Source organism: Mesoplodon densirostris, chromosome 17 (genome assembly GCF_025265405.1).
Source record: "Mesoplodon densirostris isolate mMesDen1 chromosome 17, mMesDen1 primary haplotype, whole genome shotgun sequence".
In the NCBI taxonomy this organism is placed as follows: domain Eukaryota; kingdom Metazoa; phylum Chordata; class Mammalia; order Artiodactyla; family Ziphiidae; genus Mesoplodon; species Mesoplodon densirostris.
The window spans coordinates 45717466-45741115 of NC_082677.1; the positions used below are offsets into that span (position 1 = coordinate 45717466).

Sequence of the window (23650 nt, forward strand, 5' to 3'; positions counted from 1 at the left end):
ACATAGTTAGTCTTAGATTCATGTCTGAGTTTAACCAAGATTTTTAAAGACTCTTGAGCTGGTTTCAATTCATTATATGTGATGCTCTAGCTTTTAAGATTTCTTACTTAAAATGTGAATAATGGAAAACCATATATAACAAAAATATCTTAATTTTGGAGATAGATCATTACTGTTATTGTCCAATAATATGACAAACTCTGCTTCTTAATGTGGGTGTGTCAGTGTGTGTGTAGTTGAAATTTTAAAAGAACTGGGATGTTGATATGATTTTTGTTAAAAATGTTTTTGAGGGCTTCCCTGGTGGTGCAGTGGTTGAGAATCTGCCTTCTAATGCAGGGGACACGGGTTCAAGCCCTGGTCTGGGAGGATCCGACATGCCGCGGAGCAACTAGGCCCGTGAGTCACAACTACTGAGCCTGCGCGTCTGGAGCCTGTGCTCCGCAACAAGAGAGGCCGCGACGGTGAGAGGCCCGCGCACGGCGATGAAGAGTGGCCCCCGCTTGCCACAACTAGAGAAAGCCCTCGCACAGAAATGAAGACGCAACACAGTAAAAATTAATTAATTAATTAATTAACTCCTACCTCCAACATCTTAAAAAAAAAAAGTTTTTGAGAAACTTGTAAGATATTTTTAGCACCCAAAAGACAAGTCCCACTTTTCTATAAATCTTACTAAGTATCACATAAATTAAGTTAAACATGCTACTTTTTTCAATATAATTAAGTAAAAATAAGGACACAAAACACATAAAACTCTTGAACTTCAAAGGAGTAAGTTAGCAGCATTGAGTGTAAATAATGTTTATGGAGTAAACATAATTGGGCTGCAAGTGAAAAGAGGTTATATATTTAAACCAACTCAACCATCAGTGAAGATATTCTGGAGGAGGTGAGTTTGTTGGACCTGTGTGAATAAAAGACAGGGAAGACTTTCTTGGATGCCTTTCTTCTTTCTAGCTGGTATTTGAATCAATGTGAATGGGTGAGATCACCCAGGCAGAGTGTGAATTGAGGGCAAATTGAGAAGTGTGGATTGCAAAGCAAAAGGGGTCAATGAAACAATCCAGGGGATAGACATATTTTAATAATGGATACCAGAGACACTAAAGAAACTAAGGAGGAACAAAAAGCAAAATGGGGGCAAATCAGGAGAAAGCAGTACCTTGGAGGAGAAATATTGGGGCAAAAGACATTTTGAGCAAAGGGAACATAGGTATTTGTAAAGGAGAAAGTATTCAATCCATCGATGCTATAGAAAGTTCAGGGACAGAAATTCTCCCACAGCTGGATAATCTGGAGGACACTGGTGATCTTTACCAGAGGAAAGAGCAATTGGTGGTATTCGATGCCATATTTCAGGGTGATCAGCACTGGTGATTATTGGTGAGTAAAGAGGGGAAATAGAGACAGCTATTATAGACTATTCTCTCTAGAAATTTGGCTGTGAATGGAAGGGGATAACAGGATATGGGAATGGGTCATGTCAACTACAAATTGGCATTTTCCATTGGCACTTGCCATCTACCTCTACAAGGATTAAATCATGTACAGCTGCAGCTACTGACTTTCAACACCCCCTAAAAGGGGTTCAGGGTGGAGAGCTGAAATGAAGCACTCTGTGCTCTGGGAAACACTGGCAGAACAGGTCTTCAGATAGTTAGATATTTTCAGGAGCCAATTTTATGAGCCTAGTATCTTCTCATATCTAGAAAAGCACTAAAATCCTTCATGGTGACGTCTGCTTCTCGTGACTAGGGGTAACCTTCATGAGACTAGCAGAAACCTTCTGTAAAAAAGTATGTGCTTGATTGCATGTATTCCCCCTTCACCAAAATCACATATATACTGACCTTCCCCCCCTGCCTCTTTGGAGCAGTTTCTAAGAGCTATCTGAGATGGTCTCTCCCGGCCTGCAATCTTCATTTTACCCCCAATAAAACTTAACTCGCAACTCTCACGTTGTGCATTTTTTCTTAACTCGAGAGTCACATAACCTTGGAGTAAACATAGGGTCATAAAAATTGTAATAAAACATTATTTTGGGCCATCCACAAAATCTTCTCAACATTTTAGGAAGTCCCTGAAAATGTATCATTTGCAATCAAAACCCTAGTCCTTGAGCCACACCGAGTCCCTGATACCTCCAGCATGTGTATGTCAGCACAGTTCTCTCAACTTGATGGCTCTGTTTTCTTTCCAACTTTGGCTGCTTTTGCTGTCGTTGCTGTGTGACATCACCAATTCCTTTTCTTTTAAATGTAAAATATAACTTAAGTCACTAGGTCCTCTTCCTCCTTTTTTCTGATGTGTGCCGTCTTTTCCACATCTTTAATTTCTGCTTTAACAACATCTCTCTGAAGTGGGAAAAACACCACTCTAATCTTACAACTACACATAATGAGCTTTACAGTATGGAGAAAGCATTGTAATTTCCTTGAATGGAAATTATTAATTTTAAACCACAAAACCTAACCAAATCCCATCACACAAAAAAACTAAAAATATTTACCTTGTATTTTTCTGTCTCTACCACATGGACAGAGTAGCTGGGATTTTTTTCCCTGATACTAGTGTTATGTCATTTTTAACATCTTCTCTTCTTGGCACTTGAACAGAAGCTATTGGAGTAAATAATAGAGCCACAAAATAGTCTGAGCAACACATACTGAATCAGTATTGATGGAGCAAAGAAACTTGGAAGAACAAATTAGAAGTAATCCCATGGACTTCAGAGCACAGAATGAAAAGCAGATTGGAAAGGCTGGCTATAGATGGATTGAGAACATTTATGCATTTCCTGGATTTTGTTTTAAAAAGTGTACCTTGAGTGTCTATTGCTTTGGGAGGAGAATTAGGAAAAAGGGTTTTTCTCAATAAACTCCTGTGTCACCTAACACACTGTAGTGGGTAAGCACTCAATACATGTTTGGAGACTAATTTATCCTAAAAAACTCAAATATTATATTGTATGAATGAGCAAATTAATGTACAATAATTAAATATCCAGCCAATAAAGTTACACAAAGTAAACCAAAGCTTACAAATCTCAGACTCTTCAGAAAAATTTTAGGATCACTACTTGATAAGCTAAGACAAAATTAGTTCAGTCTCATTAAAATACTGAAATCACACCTCATTATTTTTAAATCAACATGAAATTAAATGTTTACTTTTCAAAAATTTGTTGTCATTGCTCACTAGAGAAAATTAACTGTTTCATTATTTATCATTAGTGGCTCATTTATGTAATGTGCCACTTTGTTTAGTTTTTCACCTTTGAAAAATTAACAATGAATTTGTTTTCTTTGAGGCTCCAGACCCTTATATTTATATGCAAAGTTGTCCACAGAATCTATTTTATGCTATTCTTTTTTAAACTGGTACACACTGTTCACACCTATATTTCAAGTTTGGAAATGCATATTTGCAAGCAGCAATACAGAAAAATTCACGAAGAATGCATAATCTCTGAAAATTATTAAAACATCCCCATTACCAATACATTTCTAAATAATAAATTGACTACCATATTGTTACTTCTGTGTAGCAGGAGAAGTTCATTTTCAAAACAGATAAAATTCAGTCTTTAGATGTGAATGGTATGAATAACAGTCTTTTCTTTCTTTCTTTCTTTTTTTTAAAATTTCTTAGTTGTTTGGGATCCTTAAGTATGCAAGTCTCAAAGAGGAGGGTCCACAAAGGAACCAGGGTTGTCTTATGGCACCCAGTTAAGCCAGAGCTGGGAATGCCCCTGGGTCATCCACATCAGGAGCAGAAGCACTTGACTTGTCAGTCCTGATGCCACGGTTTGGACGTCCACCATGCCCACGGCCACCTCGTCCTCCCCTGCCACCTCGTCCTGGGCAGCCAGGCTCTCCAAAATTGATCTCCAGCTGAGATGTTATATCATTTGCTGGCTTCCGGAAATGGTGATCCATAACCGAGTCTTCAGCATGAACCTCTTCACTCTTTGATTTATGAAGAACAAATCCCTCTTCCACTGCCCATCAGCACCTTCATTTAGTTTTCAGATATTAAATTCTACTTTTGCCTGGTCCTTATTTTGAATAGCCTTCCACGCATCCAAAGTCATTTTTTTGGGGTCTTCTTCCTTTACTTTTCAACTTCATTCTCCTTATTTTCAGTGTCTGCCACTGGATGTTCTTCACCTTCAGGTGTTTCCTCGGTCACATTTGATTGCTCCAAGTCAGTTAATTCATCTTTGACAGTTCCCCAGCTGTGAGATCCGCTACCTCCATGCTTGTCCTCATGCTTCAGGCCAGATCTGTCACTTCCACTATGCCTATCAAATTCACATTTGCCACGAGAATCAAAGCCATGTCCCCAGCCCATTCCTCGTCCATGACCTCCTCGACCTCTTCCAAGACCACCAAGGCCTCAGACAGGCCAGTCAATAATCAGTCTATCAACTGAAAATGCTCCTCCTTCACCCTTTTCTTTTTTTTAAAAAATAAATCTCCTCTTATATCTGTCTATAATATCCTATTGCTTGTTTCTTTTTTTAATATAAATTTATTTATTTATGCATTCATTTTTGACTGTGTTGGGTCTTCAGGCAAGGGCTTTCTCTAGTTGTGGTGAGCAGGAGCCACTCTTCATCTCGGTGCATGGGCCTCTCACTATCTTGGCCTCTCTTGTTGTGGAGCACAGGTCCCAGATGCACAGGCTCAGTAGTTGTGGCTCATGGGCCCAGTTGCTCCGCGGCATGTGGGATCTTCCCAGACCAGGGCTCGAACCCATGTCCCCTGCATTGGCAGCCAGATTCTCAACCACTGCGCCACCAGGGAAGCCTCTCACCCTTTTCTTCAAGTGGCTTTTCAAATCGTCTTTCACGAGGTGGTCGCCTTTCTGGTCTCCTATCAATTATCTTCTCTTCACGCTGAAGTTGTTGATCAGGTCTTCTTTCAATGCGTCTTCTTCCTTCTTTCTTAAGTGCCACAGGTGGCTGCATCTCCTCCTTCTTGTCAACCACGCCGACGCTGGGGCGCAGCGGGTTCTTGATGTCTTTCTGGGACTCTTTATGCAGCTGTTTGCACGCCACATTGGAGTTTGTCTGGGCTGCGGCCTGAGCTGCACTCTTGGCCCCAGGGCCCCCAAAGCCGCCCCCTCCGGCTTCTTTTTTCTTGTTCTCTGCTGCCTTCAACACCTCGAAGGGGTCCGATTTGTCATCAAATAACTGGTCGAATCGGTTGGTGACCATGCCGCCGAAGCCTTCCTGTAAGTGCCCAGGCATGATGGTGGCTCGGCGGTGTGTTCCTCCACGGATTGCAGCAGGCCGCGCCGAGCCAAGAGCGCCTGCTTCAGCTCTTCCCACAAGATGGCCGGGCTATTCTTTTTGAATAAAATCTTAAATGAACATTGCTTCCACTTTCTTCCTAAGACCTTTTTATATTCATATAAGATTGTTATCCAGATGATTTATTCTTTGCTGATTAAAGATGAAGAAGACCATAAGTTTATTAATTGTTAGATTTATATGTGCAACGTGAAAGTGAGTGAATCAAATGTAAATCCCAAGTCGTGTGCAAATGCACAATAGATTTATGGAATCTAACAAATTTATAAAGGAAATTTGATGGTATGCACTAAAAATTATTTTGTGGCATACATAACATAAAATTTGCATTATAAACCAAGATACTGTCTGCAACTCACATATGCAGGAGAACATGTCTGCATCCTCAAAGATGCTCTAATCCTACAAGTACGCATAAAGAGCTTTATAGTATGGAGAAGGCATTGCAATTTCCTTGAATGGAAATTATTAATTTTAAGCCACAAAACCAAACGGAATCCCATCACGCACAACCTAAAAATCTAGAATCCCTAATGTTCACCAAGTTTAGTATCTTGAACCTTGAATTAAATCTGTAGAACTCACATCCTACTTGGATGCATACATCCTCTGGATTAGACAATGTGGTTGTCATTCTAGCATTATATCGCTTGAGGTCCAATGTTCTCAAATTTTTACATCCAATTTTCATGCCTTCCTCTGTCATATTAATTTTGGTCATGTTTACCTTAGAAGTAGACAAGGGTGATAATTTATTTATTTTAGATGATACCTAGCTTATTTAGAGCAAGTAATTTCATACTCTATGAAAAATAAAATATTGTGATTATGAGACTTTTTGTCAAAATCAAGATCTATTGTTAGGAGACACTGACATGATGCTTTATAACTTTTTAGTCATCCAGCCAAAGGGTAGTTTGGCTTCATAGATAACTATGTTAAGGATCATTTCAAATTTTCCTATTATTAGTGCAGCTTTATATTTAGAAGAGTTGGTGAATACAATAATTATCCATCTTGACTGTAGAACTTGTCTTTCTAACTGTCCTACATAAAACCTTTAGGCAGAAGAAACAATCAAAGCTTTGTAGAACAAATGAATTAATTGTAAAATTAATTGGGCCATGTTTCTACTTTTAAAAATCAAGTTACATTTTAGTGAGTCTGTGAACACTTTTACTAAAGAAAGCCACAATCAGACTGAATATACTAATGAAATTGGCTCCCTACATTTTAGGGAATTATTTTCTGTATCTTATCAAGGATGCTTAATATATATTATAAAGCAAAATTAAGAAAAAATACTAAAAAAATAATGGTGAACTATTTCATATGATTTTCTAGAGATGAGAAACATCACTGATTTGCCAATGATACAAATACTTTTTGCATTAGCTTTTAGATTGGAAGGCTCTATTTCCACAGATTTCACATTAAGAAAGTTTTTTCATTCCCTGCAAATACTGACTCCATAACAAAAGCATAAGAAAGTGTGCTTTGTACCCAAATTAGGTGATATTTCTCTCATCAGTTTTTTTGCTGATTTTTTTTTTTTTCAATACGCAGGCCTCTCACTGTTGTGGCCTCTCCTGTTGTGGAGCACAGGCTCCGGACGCCCAGGCTCAGCGGCCATGGCTCACGGGCCCAGCCACTCCGCGGCATGTGGGATCCTCCCAGACCGGGGGCACGAGCCCGTGTCCCCTGCATCGGCAGGTGGACTCTCAACCACTGTGCCACCAGGGAAGCCCTTTTTGCTGATTTTTTAAATCTTGCTTTAATATTTGCATCACAGCACCAGAGAAATTAAGTGAGACACTGCAGAAGAATTCTGCAACACTATAAAAAAAAGCTTCTGAAAGTTTTTTTTTTTTTAAAGAATGGAGTCAGTGTGTCATTTTTGTGCCCTTTAGTTAAGTGAATATATCACAGTTGTTTTTTAGTGAGCTTTATAATGTTGAGAGTTAGAAAGCTTACTGAGGTATAAAGATCAAGGTTACAGCACACAAAGAACCAGAGTGGTTATGAAAGAAAGAAGAAAGGGAAAGAAGGGTGAAGGGAGGGAAGAAGAATTTATTTTTTACCAAAAAAAAATATATATATATATTTTTTTCTTACACAGCTACATATATGGTTTTAATTGTCCTCCCTCAAATGTATTCTCTCATGTGAGTTCTGTAGATGTCCTCAGAGCAGCCCTTTCCTAACAATTTCTTTCACCATCACTTGACCTTAAAATGTGATGTGTGGAATACTTTAACACTCCCACAGACCCAAGTGTAGAAAATAAATAACTCACTATACTCACACAATAAGAGTGAAACAATTCATAAATATTTATTGAGAGAGTGAGTAGAGCTTTGAAATGAGAGTGTGGCTCTGAAATTGAGGTCGATCTGAGTTGTGTTCTGGTGTCAGGATTTAATTGCTGAATGACTGTATCCAAGTTTATCATTCCCACCGGTACTGTACGGCAGCATCTCTGTCTTCTTGATTTAATTCTTGCTTTAGCTACAGTATGAAGGCTGGCTCTCAGTCACTATTTGTTGAATGTATTAATGTATAAGCACACCCCAAAGTTATCATCCAAGTAAGAAAAACAATTGGTACCTTAACAGGTACAACAAAAACTTTATGGTCAATGTTTCGGAATGGAAGAATCAGATTTCTGAGGGGAAATGGCACTTCACAGTTGATAAGACTGGACCAGGAAGGATCCTGAATGATAGGGAAGGAGTTTGGCTGCTTTCTTAGGCAATTTAGAGTCCTTCTTAGGATGTTGTCTTCATTTCTATTTTACCTGTTACTTTCTCAGTTTTGCAAACCCAGGGAGCACGAGTCCCGGACAAGGGGAGTGGGGAAGGGGAGGAGAGGGGTTCAATATGAAGATGTATTTCCAGTCACCTTGACTGGAATTGCTTGATCTTGCAGGAACTTCCTCCAAGACCTAAGTAAACTACAGATCAGGTCAGTTGTGTCTAAAGGAAGACATGGGGAAAACTTAATCCGCTTGCTTCCATGAGTCAAAGTTGTGTCCAAGGCTCTTTAATACTCTTGAACTTCTAAGTTTGGCTTGCAGCCCTGAGCCAGACAAACAATAGCCTTCACTCTCACATTAACAAGGCAGCCCCAGAGCAGTGAGCAGAGGTGTACTTCCTTTGCTTTGGAAAATGTACATGAGGTATTGAGATGGCATGGCCGCGAGGTCGAGGCAGTCAGAATTATTGCACGGAGTACCCAGGCAGACACCCCGGCCCTCACTCATCTGAACTTTTTATAACACAGAAATCAAATTTGGGGGATTATGCTGCTGAGATTTAAGCATAGTTTGCTATTTCAACGTAGCTTAATTTATCCTGACTAATATAGAAATTACACAAGGAGCGGACTGTTCCAATAACAATAAAATTAAAATATGTGGCATTAGCTTAGCAATCAGGCTAGGGTAGCATGGAAACAGACATTGGAATTTGGAAAGATGGCAATCCATATTTTACAGAAACAAAATATTTGGTAAAACTGTTGCTTGTTATGATCTGTGAAGAATCATGTATGTTTAATGAACTGGCAGCATCAGGAAAAGGGTTGGAGGACAGATGTTATAAGTGTGATTTTTGTGTAAATGGCCGCATTTGGCATGATATTAGAAGAGGTGCATTTCAGGAAAGAAATGAAAGATATTCAAGAGATTCCAAAAATTGAGAGACTTATATTTTAAGAATGCTGAATCATTCGAGAACAAAAATAGAAGGTCTCTGCACAACAAAGCCTGATTAAAACCTGGTTTTGTGGCAAAGATCACACCAAGGAAAAGGTCTTTGCACTTACTGTTTTAACCCCGGAACAGTTTTAATTGACTCGGAAAAAAATCAGGTTAAGGTGTAGTTTTCACTCAGAAGCTGGAAAACCTCAGAGGAGCCTCCTTCAAATTGAGAGAGAAGTAAGAAAACCAGAAAAGAGAGAAAGAGAACAGATCTATGAACTGCTTAAAAAAGAAATATCTGTGGGGGTAGTTACTGCCTTGTGGAACTAACCGGAATCAATTTTTGAGAGATTTATACTGCCAAAGAAACTCTCGACCTGGACTCAAAAATTCTGTGACTGTTAGAGATTCAGATTCTGTGACTCTCAAATCCCCAACATTTCTTGAGCAGGAAGTTGCCTGAGAAATCTGTTATGCTATCAGGTAGAACACATTCTCCAATACCATTACTGATGTGGTCCAAGAGGATAATAGAACATTTATATGTTTATATAATAATAATAAAATTTATTAAAAAAATACACCCAAGTGTACTCGTGGATGGATGGATAGATGGGTGAAGTATATAAAACATTCAATAAGTGCTGTGAAGATAAATAATAAGGATGAGAGGATGGGGCAACAAGGGGGTCAGGGAAGGCCTATTTGAGACTACAGTTTATCACATTTAACACACTGTTGACCCTGTAACTCTAAGTTCAAAGTTTATTTTCTTCTTTGCTTTTATTTTTAATAGAGTTTTTCCTCAGGTACCTCTACCTCTTCTGTTTCTTAGCACCGTCTGCCTCTGAAATATTGGTGACCTTGGTGTTCTGTCCTTGGCTTGTCTCCTCTTCTATCTCCATCTGCCCTCTCTGGGCAATTGCATCATGTTTTCATTCATTCATTCATTCATTCATTCATTCATTCATTCCACAAGTATTTTTGAACTGCTGTTATATGCCAGGTGCTGTGCTAAGCTCTAGGGAAACAACAGTTGCTCTCAGCCTTAGAGTAGAGTAGGAAATAGAGCCATTCAATAGATAATTACATGTATAATTATTTAATTACAACTGTGGTAAAGGCTGCAAAGGAAAAGTGCAGGCTGTTCTGAGATTGTGGTAAGGACATTTACAGAGAACAAGGTAGTAGGGAAGCTTTACAGACAGAGAGGACAGTGTATGCAAAGACCCTGAGGCAGAGAGAAGTCACTTTCGGGTCAGTGGCCCTTTGAAAGTAAGGATAGAGGATGCCTCTAATTTCTCTTTGTATCTGCAGCACTGCCACAGTATTTGGAGTAGAGCAAACACACAACAAGTTCTTCTTAAACAAATATCTTAAATAATTAGTGATGGGGAAAAATAAACCCAGTGAGAAGGCAAATGGAATAGTGGAGAAATTAGCAAGGATTATATACAGTAAAATTTACATAACACAACTTGCTAATGAGATTCTGTTCATTCTTTTATTAGGGACATAATATTATTCAAAGATGAGTGTCAACTTTATGAGTCACCCATGTGGGGTTTAGAACTAAACTAATTCTCAAGTTCAGATTCAGTTCTCATGGCTTATAAAAGAAATTATTTTTTCTTGCTATCTGAAATGAATGTATGTTAAAAAGAAATACGAGCTGGGTTTACTTATGTAGTACTCCTAATTTAAAGTTGGGATTTACAGCCTACATTAATTATATAAGCTATAAAACAATGGTTTTTTGCTCTGGTTTGAAAATTCACTTCCTCTCCATAGTAGCACGATGCTTTTTTGTTGTTGTTGTCGTTCCTATTTTTTGTTAAAGCCATAGGAAGAAAGAATGAATTTGAGTCCTTTACTATCCTAATCTGTAACTTGCTTATCACTTTTCACTGTGCAGTAAAATCTACATGTATTCTTTTTCATGTATTACCTAGAAGGAGAATAGTATTATATTTATGTCCTATTTTATAGCTGAGTGTTTTATGGATTCAGATGGGGTTATATGGTTGCCAAGTAAATCAATATTGTAATTCTATCTTCTAAGTATCTCTTAGAGTTCTCTGCCTCTTGCCATTTCCACTGTGCCATCCTTTTAGATAACCATCTTCTACCTCCTAGACCTTTAGAAAATTGTCCTAACTCCTCTTCCTTCAACTGGGTTTGTTGCCTCAATAGCTAGAGTGATTCTTTTTTGATACATAACCTGAGAATGTTATTCCTCTTCTTAGAAATGTTCAGTAGAGCCTGGGAACAACTCAATCTGTATTGTAAAGTGTCAGGAAGAGGAGTCAGATGGCAGTGAGTTAGGCATGAATGTAAAGGCGATAGAGGCAATAAGATTGAATTTTCAGTAAATTTGGCCAGAAAGGAAATGAGAAAAAATGGGAAGTTGAGGGAACGAAGGAACCAAGAGAAAGATGGGCTAATTATTAAAAGAAGGTCTTAGAAGGTCTGAGGAAATGAGAGAGAAGGCACTGATGAAGGTATTAGTCTCACAGAAGAATGGATGGATAGGTTGAATAGGTATCTTCCTGAAAGAGGAAAGACAGAAGAGAAGTGGAAGGTGATGTAAAGATATTAAAAAATTGAAAAAGGACAAAATGAGGAAAAATACATTGGATGACCTTCAGCTTTCCCTTTAATGAGGAGGCAAGATCATCTATAGAAAAAATGTATAAAAATTATAAATGATCCCTAATATTATACTATAGTGCCCCTAAAATCAAGCAGATATTACAATTTTAATACTTTATTTTATAAACTGAACAAAATGCTTTGTTGTTTTGCTGTGAGACCAGACAACTTCTTCTGACATCTTTCCAGTAAAACTAAGTGATAATGAGCACAAACTATGAATATAATACAATTGAAGATGAATTACATACTTATGCTACTTCTGTAGGAAAATAATCATTTCCAAAGCCATAGTTATGGTCAAAGACTGTATCTAAAGTGATATTATGTTCAGATCAAACGTGGGACACAGAAAACGTTATTTAAAATAAATTTTAATGATTATACTAATAGTTAACATGGTTTGAAATCTCATTAAAATAAGTTATTTCTTTTGAAAAGGTAAAATTATTAACATTTATGTGATGCAAAAAAAACTGAACAACAAAGTCTGAATGATGGTGATGATAGATGGTAATACTATCATTTGAATTAGCATAAATCATTGGGAAAATCTGATTATAAAAAAGCAAAGCAGTTTAGCAAATGGTCATATTTCACATCATAAATGTGGAATATAATACTATTGTCTATTCTTTCTATGAAAAGTTAGCTTCTTCAGGACGTCTTAATGAATAATAAAACTGACTTAATTTTTCCCACTGCAGTCAACTTTTCTGTCATGTTATTAATGATTAATAATGACTGTATGCTCAATCGTTTTTTTTCTTCTCCAGATAAAAGTAGTATTCTAACATAAGATTTTTTTTTTAACTGTATAGGGGGTAAAAAGATACTCTGAACATACAGAACAGCTGAAATAAAAGAGAAATGTCAATCAATATCTCCACTCTACTCAAAATAATTAACTTATAATACCTAGGCTTCAGTAAGTTATTTTATCATGTTCTAGAAGAGATGGCATATTTTTTGCATGTATTACATTATCGTCATTGGTATTTTTACATTATAATACAGTGGATTTGAATTTAGAGCTAGACTTTTTAAAATAAGAAAATACAGTACCAATTCAAGAATATCTTAGTTGAATAAAAAATGACAATCCATATTTTTTTAAATGTAAGAGGTCATGTTTGTATAAATGTTTCTCTACACATCTGCAAGAACAGCAGCCTTTGACAAAGGTCTAAAAAGGCCTATGAAAACCAAGCATAATAACATTGTTATTCTGCTACTTATTAACAGAACAATGCTTCCTATAACAATTAGATATGAATATTGCAAACTGAATTTAATATTAAGCTGTCTTTGAAATACCACTTTGCAGCAGGTTTTCAAATGCTTAAAGCACAGCAGGAGATTAAGTCCATCTTCAAATATTAAATCAAAACCTTTTTTTAACCTGATAAATCTTACTGAAAGCAAGGGCTTCTTTTCAAGAGGGAATTATTCAACTATCAGAAGAGAAAATGAAACCTCCTGACTATTGACTATAGTTGGTACATGATCCATTTCTACAATAAAATACAAAGGTAGAAAGATTAGATAGTATAGATAGATAGATAGAGAGACAGAGACAGAGACAGAGAGACAGAGATAGATAATAGGTGATAGATGGATAGATGGATGGATAGATAGATAGATAATTAGATAGACTGACAGGGAGATAGATGATAGATTGCATAGATAGATGGATAGAGTGATAGGGAGATAGATAATAGTAGGTAGATGATAGATAGATAGATAGACAGATAGATAGATAGATAGATAGATAGATAGATAGATAGATAGATAGATGCAACAGGGATAGGACTCCCAAATTGGTATAAATGAACACTCATTTGCACGCACTCTTTTATGACTGCAGCCCAATGTTTATCTTAAAATGATAATTAGGTACTTCATCATTTAACTTTTGCTATGTTTACATATTACTTCCCATCCACATAAGCTTGTTGAAGGTCTTACATTCCTCTGTATTCATGAAAGATGCCCAACATTTATTGGTTTGATGGTTCTTCATAAGATGTTACAAATACATCTATGCTCATTGTAAAGACACCAACAAAGTAATTTTCTACCTACGTACTTAGCTACCTATCTACCTCCTATCCATCCATCCAACTAACTAATTACTACCTACCTACATATCCATCATTAATTTTTTCTTCTTTGCAAGGTGGGAATTTCAGCCAAGGTGAGAGTATTCAATTCTCAAATTCATCACGTGAACTCTAAGAGTCAGCCATCCATCCTGTCACACGTGTGTCGAAGGCAAACTGTCCTAATGTTAACTGGCAGCCTGATGTGGGTAATGCCTGTTTGCCACATTAATTAACTCTCTGTGGAACTGGAATTCTCTTCCCAAGTTGATCCTACAAAACCAACCACCAGGAAGCTTGAAATAACCTTCACTTGCATAATAGAAAAATGCAATAAAAAGCCAGAACAAACACATTGCCAAATATTTCTAAATGTCTTAAATAAAGTGATACCTAACACATTTGAGTTTAAGGAGAATAGCTAATATAATCTTCCTAACAACCTCAATGACACTGTATTTCTTTTTCTGCTTTTGCTCATCCTTACCTTTTTTTTTTTCTAGGTGAGAAATTTCAAGTGTGGGCCAACTGAAGGAATTATTTTTAAGTAGATGTTATTTCCAAGAATTTATAATGAGATGATCACTTTTATTTCTTAAAGCCAAACAGCTCAGTGATAGATAGTACCAATTCAGCCCTAACATCAAATAGAGAGAGGCAGATTCACTCTGTACACAAGGTTATTTGCTTTCTCTATTTTATGAGCATTGCCACTCTCTTTAAAATTGAGCCTATAAATAAAATATAAGTGGAAATCTATCAGATGTTGCTTGTTTACTTGTATAATACTGATAATTCAAGATTTATATCTTGTATTTTAACTGAGAGAATCTGATTAAATCATAGACCTACTGAACATAATTTTTCAATTCTATAGATTTGGCTAAAAAATTAAAGTTATAGAGACTGAATAAATTTACTGGTTGAAATAAAATGCCACAGTGGAAATATGAAAGTGGTTTCAGAGAATAATAAATACAATTCCCAATCCTAGCAAAGCCAGTTACCAACTATATATCAGGAGTCAGGTTCCTGAATCTTCAAGAGACCACAGTTTCCTTATCTCTAAAACTGGGATACTAATCATATCTACCTCATGGAATAGAGCTTTAAAAAAGCCTGATAATATTTTAATAGAATATTGAGTGGGATTTTTCACATGTCCTGGAATTGGTCATTCTTGTCCAAAGTTCAGATGGATAAGGTACTCAAAAGTCTACTTTCTTAAACAAATCCACCAATGCTCAGTAAGGAAGAGGTAGAATGGATTCTACCACCACCAGCAATCACAACTTCTCTGGCTATATAGGAACAGGCTGGAGAGGAGGAATTAGTCATATTCTGCATTGTAAAATGTATAGTGTTTGAGAGGAGTAGCTTCTTTTCATCCCTTCCTCTGTGGAAGAAGGGTGGGTGACCTCCCTCTCCACCAAGTCACTTTGGGGAGGACTTCAAGAAAATCACTCCTAGAAACCAGGGCTTTCTACAATCACAGGAGCTCTTTGGCTTTATATGTGAAATATCTGCTGGCCCACTCTGATTCTGCAATAACTACAGGCCTTGGGAGAGTTGATGATGTGCCTCCAAATTTAAAGATATTGGTATCTGCTTAGTGTCTGGATTTAAAGAAAGCATCAGGCCATGAAGTGAGAAGCAATTGTAATTTAGCATATATGGAAAGAAAGTCCTATTGACCTCTACCCCATCTCAGTATTCCCAGAAAACAAAAAAAGAAAACATCATTCATGGTTTCTCTCCTTCCACCTGAAAAAGCACAAAGGCCAGAGGAAGAGGGAGGGATTGTAAGACTGCTCAGGAGACTTAGTCCAGGCACAGAAACTGCTTACTTCGGGTGTGTGTTGGGGGCTCGGGGCAAATAAAATTGTCTTCTGGCTGCCTTCTCTGCATAGATCTTAACCTTGGAGGTGGAAAGGTTAAGCTGAACATCACCCAAGGAAACAATGAGCCACATCAGCAGAAACCAAAAACAGAAATGAGAAACATTATAGTATAAGTAAAGCCAGTTGATTTAACAAAAATCATTCAAAACCTTCATTTGTTAAGCAGTAATCCATTTCAATATTTTAAGTGATGAGGACAGGAAATTGAGAGGAAAGAAGAGTGTGGGGAGACGAGTACTCGGGTTAATCCAGCAACAAAGTGGTAGATGCTTTCACTGCAAACTGCATGACATCCAAGTGCCAGACAAATCTACCTTAAATATGCATGTGTTGAATGTTTGTGATGTGACTATTCAGAGAACTAACAATTACTAGTTCCTCAATTTCAAAACTAGACATTTTATGTTTGTTTCCATACTATTATAACTAGTTAATGCTTACTATAAGATGGGCATTTTTGCTAAATGTTTTAGTTATATCATTTTATTTTTTTTACTATCCTCATTTTTAAAGACAAGAAAACTAATACTTGGGGAGGATAAGAAAGCTGTCCAAGATTACACAATTCTTAAGAGTTGACCCAGGAATCAAACTCATATAACTCAAAAAATCCATGTCCTTAACCAATGTGTGTCCTGCCTCCCAATTTTTCTTCTTAACTGCCAAAATTAACCCTTCTCAGGATCAGACCAGATTTAGTACATGATGACTGTCTCATCTTTGTTCATGTTATTCCTTCTACCTGAAATGTCATCTCTTCTTCTCCTGTACTGTACAAATCTTAGCCATTACTCAAAGCTCATCTTAAGCCCCATTGGTCTTTTAGGAGTACATATAAAGCACAAAAATTATATGTAGAAAGTGGGATGAGGTACACACACACACACACACACACACACACACACACAAATGTATATGGAAAATATATTGGACTGGTTTTACAAAAATAGAACATTTTCAATTGTTTACTCTCATGTTAAATTACATTTTCCCATCATCTTAAGTCCTTTTTCATCTTACCATTTTCTTCTATGTAATTTTGAAATTTCTGATGTTCACTAACAAATTTCTGATTAACTGGCTTTATGAAGTTTGCTTCTGTTTGCAGGAAATTTCTTTTATAGGCTCTCCATTATTTAGAAAACTTTATAGACAAGGCTATAATTTATGAAATGGGGGATCATTCTGGAACAAGAGACCAAATAGATTTTTAACTACTTCATCAAAACCATCCATAAGTAACACAAAATACAATGCCAAGATAACCTTTGTAGTTAAGTTTCTAGCAATTACTTTTTTTTTCCCTTTAATGGTGATGAAATATAAAGGATATAATCTCCTTGTTTCATTTCTTCGGAATTCTTTCTTGTGAATATGGCTCACTACCCAAAGTCCCCAAATATGATTAAGTGTCAATTGACTTTATTTGCTAGTATCTCCTGATTTCCCCCCATCCTTGAAACAGAGCAATTGATGATGGAAAACTCCAGAATTAAAATAACTATAGTCAAAATCCTGCTCCATCGCTGTTCCAACATCACCCACCTCTGTGATCTTGGACCAATTTCTCTTACCCTTGTTATTCTATCTCAAAAACAGGAGTAATCTTACTTAACTCATTTAAGTTGTTGGGAGGTTTACTGAAACAATATGAAGTGTCTAGTAGGTTGTTTATCGTATGAGTAAGAGCTTACTGTTTATTGAATCCAGAATAGCTCTAGCTCTCAGATACTTTCATCAGTTTACTCATTAGATATATGCTTGCATTCATTAGTCACCAGTTACTTTATGCCTTGATTCCTTAAGGCTTAGATCATAGAATATTTGAGTCACAAAACAAAAATGCAGCCCAGCTAACACTTTTTCAGTGGTTGCAAAGTGCTAAGCATTGTAGAAACACTTTTTATAGATAATCTTATTTAATCATCACGATAATCCTAAATAATAAATGGCAGAGGCTGCTAATAAACACACAAAAAAATCCATCTCCCTTTCTTTCCAATCAAATGTCTGCCCAGATAGACTTTATTTTCCAGAATCCTTGCAGTTAGATATGACCATGTGGTAAAGTTCTTGCAAAGGGACTTTGAGTGGAAACCATGTATGCAATCTCAGACATATAGGGTTTTCCTCCTTCACAATATCTTTTACTTTCATTCTCACAGGAACTCAGACATGGCAACTACTCCACTTCTATCATGCATATGACAACATCACTCTAGGGATTGGCAGGATAACCTAATGGAGGATGTCTTTGTCCCTGAATCACTGTGTGGGGTTACAGTCACCATGATGCCTCACATCATTCACCTCGGAACTATGTAATAAACTATATCATTAAACCACTGTATTTTGGTATCTTTTTAATTACATTAACTTGAATTTATCCTAATAATACAAACAGTATTAGCTTTATTTTACAGATGTAGAAACTGAACCTCAATGTGTTTATGTAAATTGTCTAAAGGTTACAAAGATAGTAATTCGTTGGGTTAAGATCTGAAACTTAGCTAACTTCTATACTATTTTCCCCTGGTAGTCATGTTCACTGAGAATGACTACTCAATATTTGACTGTGTCAAGTCTTACATATTTTGGAAACAGGGGGTGTGAGGCATTCTTGGTTTTCCTAAATTTTATGCTTTTATATTATCTTTGAAGTTCAGACATTTGGAAGTGGTAGGGCATATGAATTGAAATTTTAAAACAGAATATATTCATTATAATATAAAAATTAAAATTTATGGAATGTCACTACTTTCAGAGAAAACAAGATCCAGACAGCAGATCTTAAAGTGGTGAAGGCAAATTTTATTCCAGAACTATTGGAATAGGGGAAAAGAGACCTTAGTGTAGAACTGAGCTTGATTTCAAGGAAATAAAGACAAACAGAGATATATAACCAAGGAGTGGGGTGTGGGCTGTGGATGGGAAATTACCAAGAGAAAACATCAGAGGTAGGGGGATTCTGGCTCATCTGACTTGAGAGGGTTCTTGCTGAAGGCAGGCCAGGGTGATAAGATACCAAGGGTAGGGGATGAGTAATTTAATCCGATATCAACGGTGAGGGGTTTTTTGCAAACTGATCCAACAAAATTCTTGTTAAAATTGTATTAAGTGAGCCAAGGACAGAGCCCAAGTGTGAAGTCTCCTCAAAAAGAGGATTCAAAAGAGCCTGAATAAAGTTTGTCTGAAGAGAGGCTTTATCACTGCGAATCAAGTACTTTATCCTTATATTATTAATATCCCCACTTTATGGTAGGGAAAATAAGGCTCAAACAGGTTACACACACTGTCACATTTACAGCAAGAGACTGAGAATAGTTTCCCATCAAGTCCATTTTATTCCAAAGCTTGTGGTTTTTCTACCATGCAAGAAAAACATGTGTGTGTGTGTGTGTGTCCTATTTATATGGATGTTCCAAGTAGAGGAATATACTACCAGCTCAGATCCAAACTTTACTTTCATTCATTTGTATTCTACCTTTTGTCTTAGAGAATCCTCTCAATCCATGGACTGATTTACATTATAACATGAAGGCAGAAATTATGAGACCTAATCTTATAATTGTGCATCTTATTTGTGAATATATGTTAACCCTTGTGTCTAGTTGTACAATGAAAAGATTAATAGGTTGAGAATAAATGATGAAAATGAATTTTTGCCACTACCTGAGTAGCCAAAAATGTGTAGATTATAGGAGTAGAAAAAATAAAACAGACATCAAAAGATAGAGTTCTAGATAAATATATGTAACAGTATGAGTTATTTTGTATGACCAGTACTTAAACATGTATGTTTCTTTTTTCATAGCTCAAGAAGCATCTAGGGAGACCCCTTTTCTGGACTCTGTAGAAAGTAGAAAGCAAATATAATATATTCTTGGATGGATTGGGTTTACACTACAGTTTAATCAAAGGCAATGAAACTCAGGTGTAAAACTAACAGGCAACATCACTAACAACAAAATAAATTGTTTCAAAAATCAATGCAGCCTCTGATTAAGTATAGATGTAAGTCTTCCTTTTAGGGGCATGTTGTAGAAGACAATTTTGCTTAGAAGGTTAAAAGATAAGTCTGGAATCACCCTTTCTGACTTTGAATCCTGGCTCTGGCTCTCCAGAGGACCTTGGCAAATTATTTAATTTCTCTCAATTTCTTTATTTTTAAAGTAAAATTTTTCCAAGAATTTAGCAAGATGATATTGATAAAAGGCCTATACCTTGTGCATAGTCAACAATAAATATTAGTTGTTGTGCTGTTATCTATGGTACCACCTATGGTGCTCCATCAAGTCTTTTCCTCATATATGGTCTTTCTAGTCTTTCTAACTCAGCTTGGGTGGAGATGATATCTTCTCAACTAAAAACAATCCTATATTTAGATTCTCCTTTATTATTTAAATTTTCCCCTTTCACCTCCCTTTTAAGTAGCCATGAGCTTTTTTTTTAAGAATAAGCTTTTTCTCCCTTAAGGTATTATTTTCCATTATTCTGAAAGGAGATATTGTTTGTTGCAGTTATTTATGGCATTGGAAAAGACTTCAGGTTGGAAAAACTGAAAAATTTCCTATGTCATGGTTTATATTCTGATTAAATTTACACTCATTAAGTTTTAAATGAGCAGGGGCTGCTCATTTACAAGCAATGGTGAAAAATAAAATGGATTCTGCTGACATCATAAAAAGAGAGGCAGTCAGACAGCATCCTGAACCTGATAAGGCCTCTAGATCCAATTATCAATATATGAGAAGGACGAGGACAGAAGAACACATCAAATGACACCATGAAGATGCAATCTACAAAATCCAGAGAGCCGACACTCTAGAGAATACATGACATGGCTTCTTCAACAAATAAATTACAGGACAAAAGAAAGACATGGATGGAGATCTACAGATTAAAAGACACATAACATGTGTCAATCATTCACAATGTATGGACTTCATTTGAATTCTTCTTAAAATAAACATGCTGCCCAAAAATACAACATTTGTGAGACAAATAGAAATTGAATAATACCTGGATATTTGATGATAGTAAGGTATTATTAGGTTTTTAATGGTATGAAAATAGTAATGAGTTTATATTAAAGAATCCTATTATTTTAGAGATATATACTAAAATATATGGATAAATTTATATGAATGTGTGATTTGCTTAAATTGAGTATGTAATGAGGAGAAAAATAAGTGAGGGATAGATGAAACAAAACTGGCTATACGGGGCCTCCCTGGTGGCGCAGTGGTTAAGAGTCCGCCTGCCGATGCAGGGGATACGGGTTCGTGCCCCGGTCTGGGAGGATCCCATATGCCGCGGAGCGGCTGGGCCCGTGAGCCATGGCCGCTGGGCCTGCGCATCCGGAGCCTGTGCTCCGCAACGGGAGAGGCCACAACAGTGAGAGGCCCGCATACCGCAAAAAGAAAAAAAAAAAAAAAAAAAAAAAAAAAAAAAAAAAAACTGGCTATGAGTTAACCATTGTTAAAACTTGGGGATGAATACACGGACGTTCATTATACAATTTTGTTTACTTTTGTGTATGTTTGAAGTTTTCCATAGTAAAAAGATGTTTTAAAGAAATAACTTCTGATCTTATAATAATGTAACATAAAAAAGGTAAAAATTATTTCAAATTTAGAAGATTCTCTGGTATCCTTAATTACAATTTCAAGACATGTTTGAGGATGGCCAATCTAAAATATTTTATGCTGATATTTTGAAGGCTACAATTATAAAGTGTCATATTTTTCTGATTTCCTTCCAATATTCCTGGGTGTCAGGTATGGAACAGTGATGGGAGTGGTCACTTTTCTATAGCTCCCAGGACATTATTGATACATATGTATCAATAGAAACTATCAGTGCACAATAGAGTTAGGTGGTTTAGTATGTTACTTTTCTATTTTATTTCAACAATATATTCAGTTGCTGAAATGCATTCTGAAACCAAAAATAAATTATATGATAACTATCAATCATTTTGAACTACCTTTAAGTACTAAATTTTTTTCTGAAGAAACAGAATAGAGATGAGATTTAATAGAACTTAGTCAAAAATACTTTCTATAAGACACATCTTGGAGCAGATTTTGAAAATAAGACACAAATTCATGAAAAGGAAAAGTTGAAGAATTATATATACACACACACACACACACACACATATATAAAATATAAGTTACTGCTTAAACTATGAAGCTTTTTATAAAGCAAAAATTAATTATTATAATTTTATGGAATATATTATTTGTTTCTAATTAATTAAAATTTGAGAAGAATTCAGAAATTTCCTTATTATCCAGACATGTATAAATCAGTTTCTTGACACTGCTCTAACAAATTGCCACAAACTTAGTAGATTAAAACAACATATATTAATTATCTTATAGTTCTGGAGGTCAGAAGTCTAAAGTGGGTCCCTTTGGGCTAAAAGCCAGGTGTCAACAAAGCTGTGTTCCTTTCTGGAGCTCTAAGGAAGACTGTGATTTCTTGTCTTTTCCAGCTTCTAGAAGCTGCCGGTTTTCTTTGGCCCATGGCTCCTTTACATTTTTAAAGCTGCCAATGGCCAATTGAGTCTTTTGCACGTAGTATCACTCTGACACCAACTCTTTTGTTTCCCTCTTATGAGTTTAAGGACATCTGTAATTAATTGGGCCTACCAGGATAAACCAGAATAATCTTTCTATTTTAAGGTCAGCTGATTAGAAAACTTCATTCTGTTTACTAACTTAATTCTTCTTTGAACGTAACATATTCACAGGTTCCAGGAATAAAAACACAGATGTGGACATCTTGAGATGGGGGCCATTATTCTGCTTACCACATAGCCCAACTAAACTCCATAAGATTTAAGGCTTTTTTCATAGATACTTCTTTTTCACAAATAGTTTACATTGTTTTTACTGGTAAAAAAATATATGGCTGCTTAAAATTAGTAGTGCTGAGTCCTTTCAGGTGACTCAAATAAAAAGATCTATAAAAGCCATTTTGAATGCATATCCAAACCCTCAAGAAATGTTTACTGATGTTTTCAAGTGACACATCTATAGCTTCAAACCACTGAAGAAAGTACAGTGGAATTCCCTTACCTCAGCAGCATTTGTTTATGACTTAAGCATAATGTATGATGCAGTTTCTGAGCTGTGTGATTTATCCAAACATATAAAAGAAAGACATAACATTGCCAGAAGCCTATTCTAGAGTGTCAAAGCAGATTCAGGTCTTTGTATCAATGGCTGACAATCCTGGATCTTTTGCTGAAGAGGCTGTCAGAGCTTTTCAGAACTTGCTCTTTTAACAAAATTCACTACACACGATAAAATGTCTTTAAAAGAAGTGATGGAGAAATTCCCATTAGTCCTAAAGATAAAAAGAACAAAATTCTACACAACCACATTCTTTAAAAATGTTATTTTTTTCTAAGTAGCTGTATGCAAAATCATAAACTATTTCATGGATTAACACATCTTCTGAAAACTATTTTGATTCCTGAACCAAGATGGGTACACCTAGACTCCTGTCCACTTTCTTATTTAGACATGGTTTTCTTTAACCCTTTCATTTTTAGATTCAACAGTCATAACAACTGTTTTCTGAAAAATATTTCTTACATGGGCCTAATGATCTACTCCTAAAGTATTTGCATTTCAGTGGTAACTCCTACAGGTCATTTGATGAAGTATAATATAGAAACACATTGTATGTTTAGCTAAACCCACATTAAACATTCAGTATATGGGTAAGATACAAAGTAGTATAGTGGATATTCCACTGAAATTAGAAGTCCTCTCCACCATTCAGTCTTGTCAACTATTTCAGTGTACCAATGTCCATTCTGTTTACTTTTCCTGTTTTATTCCAGAGAAATCTATCTGATTCATATTCCAAATATACTATTCAACTATGCATAGTTGTACTAGCTATTGAATAAAGACAATTTAAGAAAATTATCATTTAATGTAATATATTTGAACTA

The 23650-nt window shown here is 36.1% G+C and overlaps 1 pseudogene; it reads right to left on the reverse strand.

Moving 5' to 3' along the window:
- Positions 1-3707: 3707 nt before the first annotated feature.
- On the reverse strand, positions 3708-5336 carry LOC132477576 (SERPINE1 mRNA-binding protein 1-like; annotated as a pseudogene).
- Between the last annotated feature and the right edge of the window lie 18314 nt (positions 5337-23650).